Source organism: Ambystoma mexicanum, chromosome 5p (assembly GCF_040938575.1).
Source record: "Ambystoma mexicanum isolate Mex_15411 chromosome 5p, UKY_AmexF1_1, whole genome shotgun sequence".
Classification (NCBI taxonomy): Eukaryota; Metazoa; Chordata; class Amphibia; order Caudata; family Ambystomatidae; genus Ambystoma; species Ambystoma mexicanum.
The window spans coordinates 215,247,034-215,260,766 of NC_090930.1; the positions used below are offsets into that span (position 1 = coordinate 215,247,034).

The 13,733-nt window shown below is 40.1% G+C and overlaps 1 long non-coding RNA gene across 2 annotated transcripts in view; it reads right to left on the minus strand.

Moving 5' to 3' along the window:
- The window catches only part of LOC138481635 (uncharacterized), a 48,096-nt gene extending 35,841 nt beyond the window's left edge, over positions 1–12,255 (minus strand). The window contains exons 1-2 of one of the 2 annotated variants that reach the window (XR_011274301.1): positions 12,124–12,255; positions 4,536–4,788 (exon numbers count right to left, since the gene is read on the minus strand). This is a non-coding gene — a long non-coding RNA (uncharacterized lncRNA). The remainder of the gene's footprint in view (positions 1–4,535; positions 4,789–12,123) is intronic. The other variant, XR_011274300.1, reaches the window with a different exon arrangement.
- Positions 12,256–13,733: the final 1,478 nt, after the last annotated feature.

Here is a 13,733-nt window from a genome sequence, read left to right on the forward strand (position 1 = left end):
TGAAAAAACAAGTTTGAGTTCAAATGCTGCATTTGATATTAACACACGTAAAGTAAAAACAAACTCCAACAAAGATTAATCTTTTAATGGAAATCAAAGTGGTAACAAAGGCAAACGCATAAAATAAAAGCAAAATATTGTCTACGTTTGGAAAGAATATTAAATATCCACGATGGCTTAATAATGAACAGAAGAAATGTGCTGAGCTTGTTCCATCATGTCCCAGTGCTTCGGTCTATTGAGTCCAGTGATATCCAGGCTGTCAAATTTAAGGAAGACGAAAGACAAAGTGTATCTATATGCGAACTCAAGATTAGTTTGTGAAACTCTGCAATAGGGAGCTTCAGCTCTTCTACCATGTGGATTCGGTATTGTAGAAGTGGATGTTGCCAATTTGAATAAAGAAGTAACGGATTTGGTGCATACTAATAAGCCTCCGCAAAACCCTTTACTGAAGAAAAACTATTCAGAAACGCAAACTATCTTGGATGAGAGTTGGAAATCAAACTATAAACAATTTAATCTGAATCGCCAGGAACATCATGTTACCCAAGAAGTGAAACAAGTCAATCAAATCAGAATTACAATTAAAAGCTCTCAGCAGCCCATGAAAGCAAATGAAAAAGTGGTGAGCCATGCAAACACTAGAGAGTGGGATTGGCTAGCAGCCACTTTGGCAAATAATACCCAAAGCTAATGTCTAAAACAGCAAAAAGAAGAAATGCTTTCTGTGGGCTCATGGAACACGAGAGGATTCACACGCTTGTTCAACTCTAATGAAGAGTGGGCAAGGGACGTGGAACTTCTCTGTCTCCAGGAATCTTGGTTGGACACATGTCCCATTGTGGAGAACTTCAAAATAGCAATCAATCCTATTATTAGAAAAAATAAAGGACATCCGAGTGCTGGTCTTATTACACTTGTGAAAAAAGAATCTGGTTTTAGACTGCAGGGGTACAAGAACTTATCTCTGTACATCCAAGTGACGACTATTGCAAGGAGTAACGGCATTGAAAATAAGACTTTGCTATTTTATATCTTAAACATCTACTGGCATCATCACAAAGCAGGAACAGTCTCCTTTGTGGAACAAGTAATCGATCAAATCGATGATTTAATGATTGTCGACAACCATGCTCACATTATTGTATGCATAGACTTAAATTTAAACTGTATAGAGATGAACAAGAATGACACACAAACTAAACAAAATTTGGCACAAAGATGGTGTGATGAGTTAACTCTACAGAACTTCTCTAGGTTAAACGGTAATGTTACGGGAGACATACCAGCTAAAACAACCTGGCAAAGAAATAATCAAAAATCGATATTGGATAATATCTTTGTATCAGAAAATTTGTCTCTATATACCAATGACGTTCACGTGAATCATATGCAAGACAGTGACCATGATTTGGTCAAAACACGCTTTAAGATGTCTTGGCAACACAACTCACCTTCATGGAATCATGACATAATGCCAAACTGCAGTGGAAACAGACTTAAATTTAAACCACAGCAGGTGAATATACTGAAAGCTGATTACGCGACGCATATTCAAACACTGAGGGTCGATTACACTCCACTGCTGGAACAATATAAGATCTTCAAATCAAAATGGGACTCTGAGTTATATGCACATACATGCTTATAATCCACAAATCAATATTCGAAAAACCTATATTTAGGTTTTTGTGTTTGGTGTCTCTTGACTATTAACCTTCCAACCATAGAACAAATGCATTTATATGTTTGTTATATTGCTCTATGTTTAGTTGTTTATGTATTATTTACAAAACTATTTCTTTGTTAAATAAATTGTTATCTAGCTGGGTTTTAAAAGCCCTTGCTTTTTTGATTTTTATTAATTAACCAAATGATGGCAGTAATTCCATCTCAGAAAGGGTGGTTTGCTTGCCAGACCCCCCTTTCATTGTGCTCTGCTGAACCAGTCTCCTGATATGCAACACCTGCTCTCCAGTGACACAGAGCAGCTTCAAATGTCACAGGTGCTCTTTTGACAGCTGCTGTAACAGCAAGCCACTGCAGTGCAGAGGCTGCATTTAAAATCTGCACCTCTGTTCCAAAACTACATAATGATGAGGAATTGCCATCCAATTCTTAAAGCTACATCTGATTTAAATCAAACACATATCAACACTGTCAGCCCATGTAAGCTATAGAAGGGTTGCGCGTATTGTAGTCAGACAGCATGTCTCTGCTTAGCCAGCAGGACAAGAAACTGAAAGACTATGGGCCTCATTACGATCTCGGCGGCATGGCTGCCGCCAAAATCGCGTCCGGGTTCCCAGAATGAGGAATTACCGGGCCATTCCGAGTTCGGAGGGCCCGGTAATTCCTCCTTCTAGGAACCCGGGCCCGGACCTTCCCCATTCCCATTTCAGCCCCCATAGGCCTGAACGGGAATGGGAGAGGGAGCAAACAACGGGCCGATTACGAGTGGCCCATTGTTTGCTCCCTCCTCCCCTCGTGGGACCTGCTCTGCACGTCTGGTAAAACCAGACGTGCAGAGCGGGTCCCGCGAAGGTCCTCGTAATCAGGCGTTATGGGGTTGACGGCGCCGGCACCTTTACCTGCGCCATTAACCCCATACCTCCTGGGTTATAATGAGGCCCTATGCCTCTCCTTTCATATTTTGTAAGGTCAGGTAACACCTCTCTACAGCAGAACAGTCCCTCAGCAGGACCTGTCCTGGGAAACAGAAATAAAAGGCCAAGGCCATAAATAAAAGGATGGGCCTCACACCAGGGTTATGCATACCAAATGGCCTTTGGTGCTATGGGTTTGAAGGGGTTAGGGATGGTGTAGACAGAGATAGCTCAGCACAGTTGGGGAAGGATAAGGACCATCTTACTTTTCTCTGCACTTTTCATTCATTCCTGTCTCAACCCTTCCTTATGAACAATAAGGTTTTGGTATGATGCGACCAAGAAAATACTACTTGTCACAAAGACAGGGATTGGATCGATTAAAATAGGCTTGCTCTCATCCACTCCTGTGTGGTGAGTCACCTATAAAAGAGTCTCCCACACCATCTTTGATTCACTTTTGAACCATCCAGGAGGTAGGAAATAATTCATTTGGACCTCTTTTGGGAGAGCTGACCTTTCCAAAGCCCTCAGCCATTTAGGTGAAGAAGGAGTATTCCAAAGTAGAGGCAAGTACTGCTGCCAACCCACTGCCAGGGCACATTGGGGGTGACTCTTGTTGAGGACTAGGACCTGCCACTCTACTTCGGAACATTTATAGGCTGGGAGAGCAGAACCTTAAGGGACTCACAGCATCTGGAGATCCAGAATAGCTAGAATACCTACCGTACAGCCTCAAACTGGTTGAACTGCATTCAAATCGTGTTCACCACATTTGAACCAGAGGGAGCCGCCACTGCGTCTTTTGCTACTCAATTGAACTTTGTGCCACCACTGTTTTGTACACGTCAAACCAGCTTGCAGTGGGTTTGTGTCAAGCAGAGAATGCCACCAGTTCAGGACCAACATCCAACTCACACCCGTGAATAAACTCAAACCGTCGCCTCTTTGAACTATGCATCAGATCTGCAAAATCTCTGCATTGAACCAATGGATCCCAACTCAAACTGCTGGAACATTGCGTCACTCATCGACCTGTACCACCGGTTACCAACATCTCAAACTGATTCCACATTTGAACCGACCTGTGCATCTAAACTTCATGACTTGAATGCTGCACTCAGACCTCAGCAAACTCCTGCTTTGAATGAATTAGACGCAACCTCGCTGTTTGAACTAGCATGACGCACCGTACCCAAACCTGGTATGACCAACACTGTAACACAGCTTGAAGCTTGGTTAGACACATTTGGACAGTGGAACATTGGACTATGGTACATTTAATGTTTTTATAAAGTATTTATTTGAATAAAAGTGATCAAATGCAATGAGAAATAACTTAAATGAACACATTTACAGATGGAGGAGGCATTCCCATGAAGGGTGTCTTCCCAATAGCACAAAGAGGAGAACTAGTGGTGAGCCTGTTTTTGCAGATATTAGAAAGTGGAACATATACCATGGACAAAACAAACTGAATTTTTTTGACAGACTTTGAACTGACCCTGTTCCCTCTGGTCCACTTTTTGGGATTCTAGAGAATGTCTGAGTCCCTTTTCCACATTTTCCCTCATAGACATATACTGTTAAACTCTTTGTAACATTTCTTGCTGTTTTTCCTCCCTGCTATGTATCCAGAGTGCTGCATCATTACGTTCTGCGTTTCTCTGTCTTCCTTAATGGGGGTGGGTTTTGATAGTGTTTTTGATAGTTGGATAGTTGAGTGTACAGCTGATTTCTAAAAGTGAAGTAAATACTTTTGCAGAACCTTCATTGGACATTGTTTAACTTTGGAGCTGCGTAATAGTGCTATGTTTGGGTTGCAACTGTATACCATTCACAAACATTATAAGTATATAGCCTTCACACAGCAATCATTAATATAAAAGATGAAGGAGCTATATATTTTAGCTCTGTCTATGTTACCTTAATGATAGGGATCACTGTTGGTTTGTAGAATTGTGGAGTATGAGTAGGTGGTTTAGTCACTACTCATCCTCATACTCAAGAAGACATTTCGCCACAGGAACAAACTTCCTCTTCTCATCAGATCTCTGTCCCCTCTTCCACTCTTTTGCTCTCAGTTCCCAACTCTTTGCTTTCTCTTTCTTCATCAGAAATTTTATATTCATTTGTGCTGTACTGTTGTTATCTTTGTTAAAGTGCTTTTGTGGAAAAACTATAGAAATTAAATAAATACAAAAACAAAAACTGAGAAATGTTGCACAGAAAGTGAAACTGAACATGTCTTGATTTTGCTGGATTTTTCACATTCACAATGTGCTCCCATGTGCAATGTGGTGTGGTCCATTTCAAGCATATGAATGTAAATGATATACAAGCAGTGGTAGGTTGCATCAACAGCAGCAGGCTTGAATGTAATGCTATCAATTTAGATTCACAGAATATTGATTTATCTACTTACCCTATGTATTAACCCAAAATTATGATGTTCTAAAAGGATAACTATCCCCCCAATTCCCATGTATGATTTTTAGGTATCTAATTTCGGTGTCCTCACACTTCAACGCAGTGTAATTTGTGTGATTTGATTGTTCTAAACTTTGATTGAGTGCACCATTCTGTGGCGGGATGGAAATGGTTCAGCAAAGTTCCCTTTCATCACAACACCTCTTTTTGAAAAAAATAAGCCTTCACACGTCATGTTTTATAAAATCTCTATTAGGCTATAAAGCGTTGGCCACTGGTTCACAGTCCCAGTTGTTAACTATACCTGTGAAAACATTTTTTGGCTATGGTTGCAAGGGACCGGGCACCCTGCTCAGAAATGCTGTTGGGTTCCATTTTAAATCTTCTCTTGGATTTAAATATGTTCAGAAATCAGGTTACATTTCACACTAACAGGCTACATCATTCTACTTGCATCAGATTAGCCATAGTTTATTAAAAATTGTGTGTTGCGTGCTGGAAAATGCTATTTTGTTGTACATTAATGACTCCTTTCCCAGTTACATCCATACCCTGGTCTTATAGAGCATATATAATCGCATTGGGACATTTATACTCACTTACAATTCTTGTAAGGCACATAGCCAGTATGGACACTAACAGTTCTGCCCCATCTACTAGGCCCATCTGCTTTATGATTTTCTGCCTCAGGGAAATAAGATCTGCCCTCTGGGAAATCTGGTCTCACTCCCAGGAGCATCTGCTTCAGGCTTTCTTTTGGACAAGGTCCATGGTCTCTTTCATCCTTCAAGGTGTTATCCCACCTAAACACTCATCCAGTTTGGCAGAGGTTTCTCTATCTGCAGCCTTCAAGACTCTCTCCACTCCATTTTGGTTTCTACTTAAATGCTCTCTAATTTTTCCCACAGTATCACATCAGTCAAAGCAATTTCTGATTGGGGAAATCAACCTATTGGCTTGTTTAACAAATAGAGACTACCAGAGAACACACCTCCTAATTTCATAGATGGATCATATTTGGACATGTAACAGGGGTGTATTCTAAATGTTTTCCATATCTTGCAGCAGAATAGTTTTGCATCAATTAAACATGCACTTTTATATTCCCATGATCCAGCCGAATTCATACATATGTGGCATGAATTTGTGTGATTAAAAATGATGTTATAAATATTTATATAACATCGATTATTAATGAATATTAATATATCATATTTAGTCAAATTTTGTAGGGGGACTGTCACGCTTTCAAAACACTTGTCCTTTTTGTTTTGGTGCTCAGCATTGGAACTTTATGGGCAAAATAAATGTTAATGCACCAAATAAGGTAATTTAAGTGGTCTACTCTATTCTTGTTGAACTCTGCCAGATAAGGATTCCTTTCAATTAATGATTAATAAGGCTTGCTGATAGGCCCATTTGTTTGATTTTGCATTAGCTCCAGGCAGAAGGTATTTATGGGTGAGTTGATGTCAAAGTAGAAACTTTAAGCGCATCATGTAGCCTTTGAAGCATTAGTTCTAAAACCTAGAGCTACAGACCATATAACTAATGCAGGTTTTCATCAGCTTGGATGACCACATTTTGGCTCTGCTGGAATATATTTCAATGTGTAAATAAGGTATTTTCTAAGCCCTGATCACATTATTCTTTTGTTTTATTGGTGTCAACTTGTTCTTTTGATTGCTGGATAAAAGGGTTTGACTTCCAGATGATTAATGTATAATCCCATAGGGCTATCGACCTCCCTCCATTAGTTATGTGTTCTCATGTCGGCTGACCAGAAGTTTAGCTTGTATCAGTTCACTGAAGATATAGCAAAAACAAATATTTTACAAAGCCAAAATTGTAACTGCTTTCTCTCGCAGATTAAACAGTAATGCATCCCTGTATACATTTTAATGGTCTAACATGTAATTACTTCCTTTGTGTGACTGACAACAATAACAAAAGGACCTTTTCACATAACCGTCTGTTCCTGTTTTAGCAAGGTCTGCATTAGAGGGTCACTTAAGAGGGAGGGGTTCTTCCTGCAATGCACCTATATGGTATGAGGAGGGTAACAACACTTCACTCTCTCCCTCACAATCTTTATGCTGTGTGGCATATGATACTAACCAGTTCAGTATGAGAATCTAGCATGGCTTTTTAACATCTGAAATCACACATTGCACAAAAGTAGGCAGTTAGCAACAGTCGTGCTGTGCTTTATTGACTGTGACTTCACACTTTCTGCCATCAATAACACGTTGCCACTAAGAGTGCCCTATTTTCCATCCATCTGCCTCGGGGGAAGTAGTCACTTTAATCACACTATGTTCAGTGGCAGCACATTGTCCCTTCAGTACGGCCTCCAAACATCCTCTTCTGAGATAGACCCTCCGTCGCAATGTTAGATAGGATTCCTATTTCTTCTCAGAAAAGGTGTGCAGATTGTGGCTTCCCACACGAGCACTGCCATTAGAAGAGGGTCATCAGACCTGTCCTGCCACAGAATCAGCCACTAAGCCAGATTACAATGTCTTTGCTCAGTCTCTATACTGTGTGAATGAAGTTCCCGGCACTGGTCGGAACACCAGTGTTACCAAAGAGCATGCAACACCCACAAACATCCGGTGGCACATGTAGGCTCAATGAGGAACCAATTGGAACCAATCTGCAATCTCTCGTATCTATGGTAATTTGAGAGATCACTTAGACTAATTTGAGTTCACATATATCAGCAATGTATCAAGGCTTATTAAATCTGCATGAGAGTTTAGGCTATAATTTCTAACACTGCATCATCTAAATTTCTCTCATCACAAACCGTAACTAACGTGAAAATTACATTTTAATCATTTTAGTATGTTGAACCTTTACATATTTCATATACCCAACATTGATGTAGTATTGTACCTATCTATTTGCACTGGGTGCACACAGTGCTGCTAGTAGAATACAGCTATGTCATATGGAATGTGATGGAACCTGAGGGTTCCAGGAACTACAGTTGGTAACACAGGATGGGAGAACCTGACTGAAAGGATGTCATCTGTTTAGCTCTCTGCCCCTTTCTATATAACTAGCCCTGTAACTCTGTAACTTATAAATAAACTCACTTCTTTTATATATACTGGTCTCCTGTGCCTTACCTGAACCCAGATGTCTTCTTACCATCCCCGATACTACAAATGGCGACGAGGATGGGATGAACAGGTGTTTGCTGGTTCCAGTTTATCTGATGTATATTTGCCTGTTCATCCCAAGATTAAAGGACCCCAATGGAGTTTACTGATGGTCCATAAATCTACTTAAAAGCGCTATGGAGAGTTCTGCTGAAGGTGCTATTAATCCCTGCCATGATGAGCCCAGCAGCGATGAAGCCCAGCGCCAGCTTCCTAACAGGATTTCATTATAACATGCTCAAGGCATGAGTCCTCCTACTGCATCTGGCAGGCAGTCAGCGCGCGATTGTCTCCTGGAGTATCCTGAATTTTCTACTCACTTAAGGTACTGTCTAATAGTAATTGCGAGCAATACGGTACAAAGTGCCATCGCCGTGAGATGAGTGTGTGATGTAGCACAGTGATACATGAGGGCAGGGAGCTGCGTAATATGAACGTGCTGGAAATCGAACTAATTAGCAGATGTAACATTGCACTGTTAATACGGCTGCTGGTCGGAGCTTTGTGCTGCCCGATTCCGTAATGAAATGATGACGTATGCACGGGGGAGAAGAGCATGGGGAATCTATGGAACGTTCCAAGCATTTGCTCTGCGTGAAGCCTTTTAAAGTTCCATTACAGTTGAGGAACTGCGTCAGCTCCTGTTCCTTGTGCGCAGAAGAAAATAAATCATTAGATGAAAGGCCTCAGCTACGTGGCCTGGCATGGTGACGTTACAGGAAGCATTGTAGATGTCCACGATAGACTTTCATAAATCTCAAGTTTTCGTGGGAGCTGCGACGCCCGTATTGTGAGGAAAAGTGTATCCGGGACGTTTTAACTGCATCGGCAGCGTGTGAAATCAATTAAAGTGAAATCCCTTTCTGGATTAGGAGTTTCATCACAGAGCTGTCATATGCAGTAAGAATAATATATATGGCATGCTGAATGCTTGCTGGATGCTGGCCGTGGGAAGTTTGACTGCAAGGAGCCTCAATTAAGTGTTCAATCTGGTTCTTTCTTCCGCGTGTGAAATTCTCTAATTACATTTCCAGCATCGGATGTGCATACGAAGAATGTTGACATGGAATTATTCATGTTTTTCCAAGTAAATGGCAGGTTATTGCTGCACGTTAATGTTTTCCATTCCGTAATGACACGGACATTTAAGGTACTGTTTTTGTCTATTTTATTGCAAGCAGCATTTGACAATACTGCATGTAGGAAGCAATAGCTATGTTTTTTGCATGCCCTGATAAAAATAATGTTATGTATTATTATGGTTTGTTGCCACCTATATTCTTCGTGAAATTCATGGACTACAGTGAGTTCTTACTGTGATGTAGCTAATGTTTTTTTATGTTGCCATTTAAACGTGTACAGTTATTTGTATATGTGACACACTATGGGAAAAGAGCAATGTTCTGGTTTTGTTTTTGCTGCTGTTATATTTCTGCGTGCAATTCATGGACAATCTGCAGTTTAGATGAGTTATTTTCTCAATTTTTAGTGGGATTTTAAATTGCATGCGTTATTTCTGAAGCAATGCATTATTATTATTTATAGTTTAAGCTGATGTATTTTATGAAGTGGATTGTGCCATGATTGTATGGAATGGTGTGTCCTAATATTTAAAAGGGTGTCAGAGTGCAATTGGTGATTGCATTTACTTTGAGGGAGAGTGGTTGTGTGGGTTTATGCATAACACTATATCACACCAACAACCTAACCAACAAACACAAAGAAAAAGAAAATGTTTTTTTCCTGCGTGTAGTGTTTAACAATATTATAGGATTTTCAGGTTTCCAAATGCTGCATTTCACATATATTTGCAATGCATATTGATATTTTAAATGTGTTATCAATCCAAAGGGGAAATATGTTCATTAATGATATATTATCCATGATGTGGATTGTAATAAGTATAATTTAAGTGGCACAGCATTGTTCTGATGCCATGTTATAGTATAATATTTTGGCACAGCATCGTTCTGATGTCATGTAATACATGAGTGAAAATAATGAGTGATTTTCATTTTTAAATGAGAGAGCCCTATGGTTAAATGTGACACAGATGTTGCGTGGTATGTATACAATTTTTTGGGCATATTACTTATGGCATTCATATGAATATTTTACCGGTTTAGATCCTTGGCCTAACATGTTTTTTAAACCTTGGATGCTTTCATTTTTTTGGCTGCATTCAAAACAATTTTGTTTTCAAAGATCTTTTGCACTTGGACTCAGATCTGATCAGTCTCTGTCGCGGTGTATTCTCTTCTCGCGCTGTTCTTTTCCAGCTGCGTTGTTTTAATGTGATCTTTGTTTTGTGAGTTTTCTTTTCTGCATTTTCCCACTTTTCATTGTTTCTTATGGCAGGGTGTGTATGTGAACATGTGATGGCGCAAACCACAGGTGTTTCGGAGAGGAATGGTGGTGTATGTAGTTATGCAGTTATGGTTGTGAGGCAAATGTAATGTTGATAAGGATGAAATATAAGAGGTTCATATGAATGTTAGATAGTTCCTGATGGTTGCGTGAGTACGCGGTTGTGCTGGGTGTGGCAGACCCTTGTCTCCATGTGGCAGGTGGAGTGGGAGGAGATACGCTTTGATGGTTGAGAGTGTGGCAAGGAACGTATGTGCTCGCAAGTGGCAGTTGTGAGGCCTGGGAGTGGCAGTCCCGGGCAGGTAGTGATTTGTGTATTTGATTGTTTTGATTGTTAGTTACGTGAATGTGGATACGCTTTCTTGGTTGTGAATGTTGTATAGGTTTTACGGATGTGCAGGGGTGTGTAATTTTGAAAGCCTTTTTCAATGCTTGGTTTGTGATACTTTGTTTGGTGTTCAATTGAAGAGAGGGAGATGTGTAGTATTGTACCTATCTATTTGCACTGGGTGCACACAGTGCTGCTAGTAGAATACAGCTATGTCATATGGAATGTGATGGAACCTGAGGGTTCCAGGAACTACAGTTGGTAACACAGGATGGGAGAACCTGACTGAAAGGATGTCATCTGTTTAGCTCTCTGCCCCTTTCTATATAACTAGCCCTGTAACTCTGTAACTTATAAATAAACTCACTTCTTTTATATATACTGGTCTCCTGTGCCTTACCTGAACCCAGATGTCTTCTTACCATTCCCGATACTACAATTTTAGGCTATAATTTCTAACACTGCATCATCTAAATTTCTCTCATCACAAACCGTAACTAACGTGAAAATTACATTTTAATCATTTTAGTATGTTGAACCTTTACATATTTCATATACCCAACATTGATATTCACAGATTATCAGTACACCCCCATATTATTAGTGTAACCATACTTAAAAGATCACGACACGTTGACTTAACCGATCCATAACGGAACTTAAACAACCCCTTCTGCATTTTGATCTTCAAACAGGTGATTAACAGTAAACACACTCACCTATAAGTTTATGACAACCTTAGTGAAGACTAGGTCAGAGCAAAATATACAGCAAGAACACTCTCAATGCATCGCGTGTTATCCATTTCCTCCTAACCCCTTAATTAGGATGTATTTCAATCAAATATGGATTGTGCGCTTCCTATTTGTCAATTATTTCATATGTGTCATACAAACATTTCCGTTAGTAGTTAATTTCTTCAAGTTACTGTCTATATTTTTAATCCTCAGTATTAATATTTATTTCTTAAATCCCTCCCTATCATCTGAAGAACTCTGTCTTTGAGTATAACAAGTGGCGACCAAAATATCGCCTGAGTAGCTTAAACAATAATGTAACACATTTATGAATCACAGTGTTAACAATTAATTGGTGCACCTCAAGTCATATACCCAAAACCTGTCTCTGCATACAATGCACGGTAAGCTACTGTAAGTCACATGTTGACAGTCTTAAATTATTCCTCTATATGTTATCTCCATTCACATAGTATTATCTTCACCTTGTTGTCTAATTTCATTTGCCGATGTTAAAAGATGTCAGACAGAAAGAGCGTCAGGATCAGAAGCGAAGTCGCCTTTCAAGCTTCCACGTCGGGACTGCATCGGGCATTACTCAGCCGCTTTGTTCTAATGATACGAACACGTCAGTGCGTAGTAACAACAAAGGCCCCAGCACGCAGTCAGCTGATCCCACGCTGATGGAACGTCCTTTCTTCAAATAGGCACGTTTGCCAGTGTCCAACCCTATGATGCTCGAGACTGTGTTATTTTTCAAAGGTAAAACGTTAAACCGAATGTACAATTAGGCGCCATTTTATCCAAAGTAGAAATCCTTCACAAAGTAATGAAATAAAAATAAAATACAAACGTAGTCAGTTCCATATTAAATGGTGTGAAATCAATATGAAAGGGGATCATCAAAAAGTTTTTCTAGCCACAGGATAGCTTCTTTAGGATCACTGGTGACCCTCTCTCATTCAGGCAGTATTACATTCATGCTATTGTATTTGTTGATAAAAGTCTTTACTTGAAGGTTTTTTGCCAAGTCTTTAGCATCTTTAAAAGATTTTCTGGCTGTCAAAAAATCCTTTGGGTAATCTGGGTAGGCGAAGATTAGTTTTGCATCAAAGTTAACAGCACCTTTCATCCTTGCTGCATTCAATATTAATTCTTTCTTCCGGGATAGTACAAAGGTTACAAGAATATGCCTGGGTCTGGAGCCAGGGGTCTTGCCCACCAGGATCAATGTCAGCTTCATCAAGAGAGTCAACATCATAGCAGTGTTTAAAGATTCTCAGAATTAGTGATATTAGTTTTTCACCACTTGGATTAGTTTTCTCCAACGCCAATCAGTCTGAAGTTTTTATCTCTCAGTTTTAGGTCTGTTTCCATACGCCTTTCTTTCTCTCTCTGAAAGTCAGTCTTTAAGATGTTGTAGGCTCTAAAACTACCTGCCATTTCTGAGCCCATATAAACAGATTTATTCTCCAAATCAGCCACTCTGACATCCAAATGAGATCCTTTAGAATTTAGTTCAGCCATGGTGGTTTTGACTTCACTCATATCCAGAGCCTCCTGCCTCAGTAGCTTGTAGATGTATTGGGTGCTTGGAGTTTCTTCATCCATCTCCAGCTGTTTCTGTTTCTTGGAGGTTGGGTTTTCTGGTTTCTGAATTTTCTTCTTAGAGTTCATAATCAGTAATGACATTTCTTTAGGGAGAATAACAGGAGCTGCAGGTTCAAGCTGCTGCTGCTTCGACCAACATTCTGGAATCCGAGAGAGGCTCTCTTGAGCAGAGAGGCCTTCCTATCAGAAGAGATCCGGCCACCGGGAAAGAAGGCATTAGTTCAGGGCAAAGCACCTGGGCGGAGAAATCCACGGGAAGGGAAAGATACGACCAGTGCAGAGGACGGAGACTGGTAGACGAGGAAGAGTCAAACATCAGCAAAAGTGAAAGGGGATGAATGAGGGGAATGAGAGAGAGAGAGACAGCGAGAGAGAGAAAGAGGGTAGGCGTCTGAAGAAACGAGAGAGGCAGGATCCTTGGGGAGAAAGTTGGAGGGGTCTAATGGGTAAGAAATAAAGAAAGGGATGATGACAAAAAGGGATG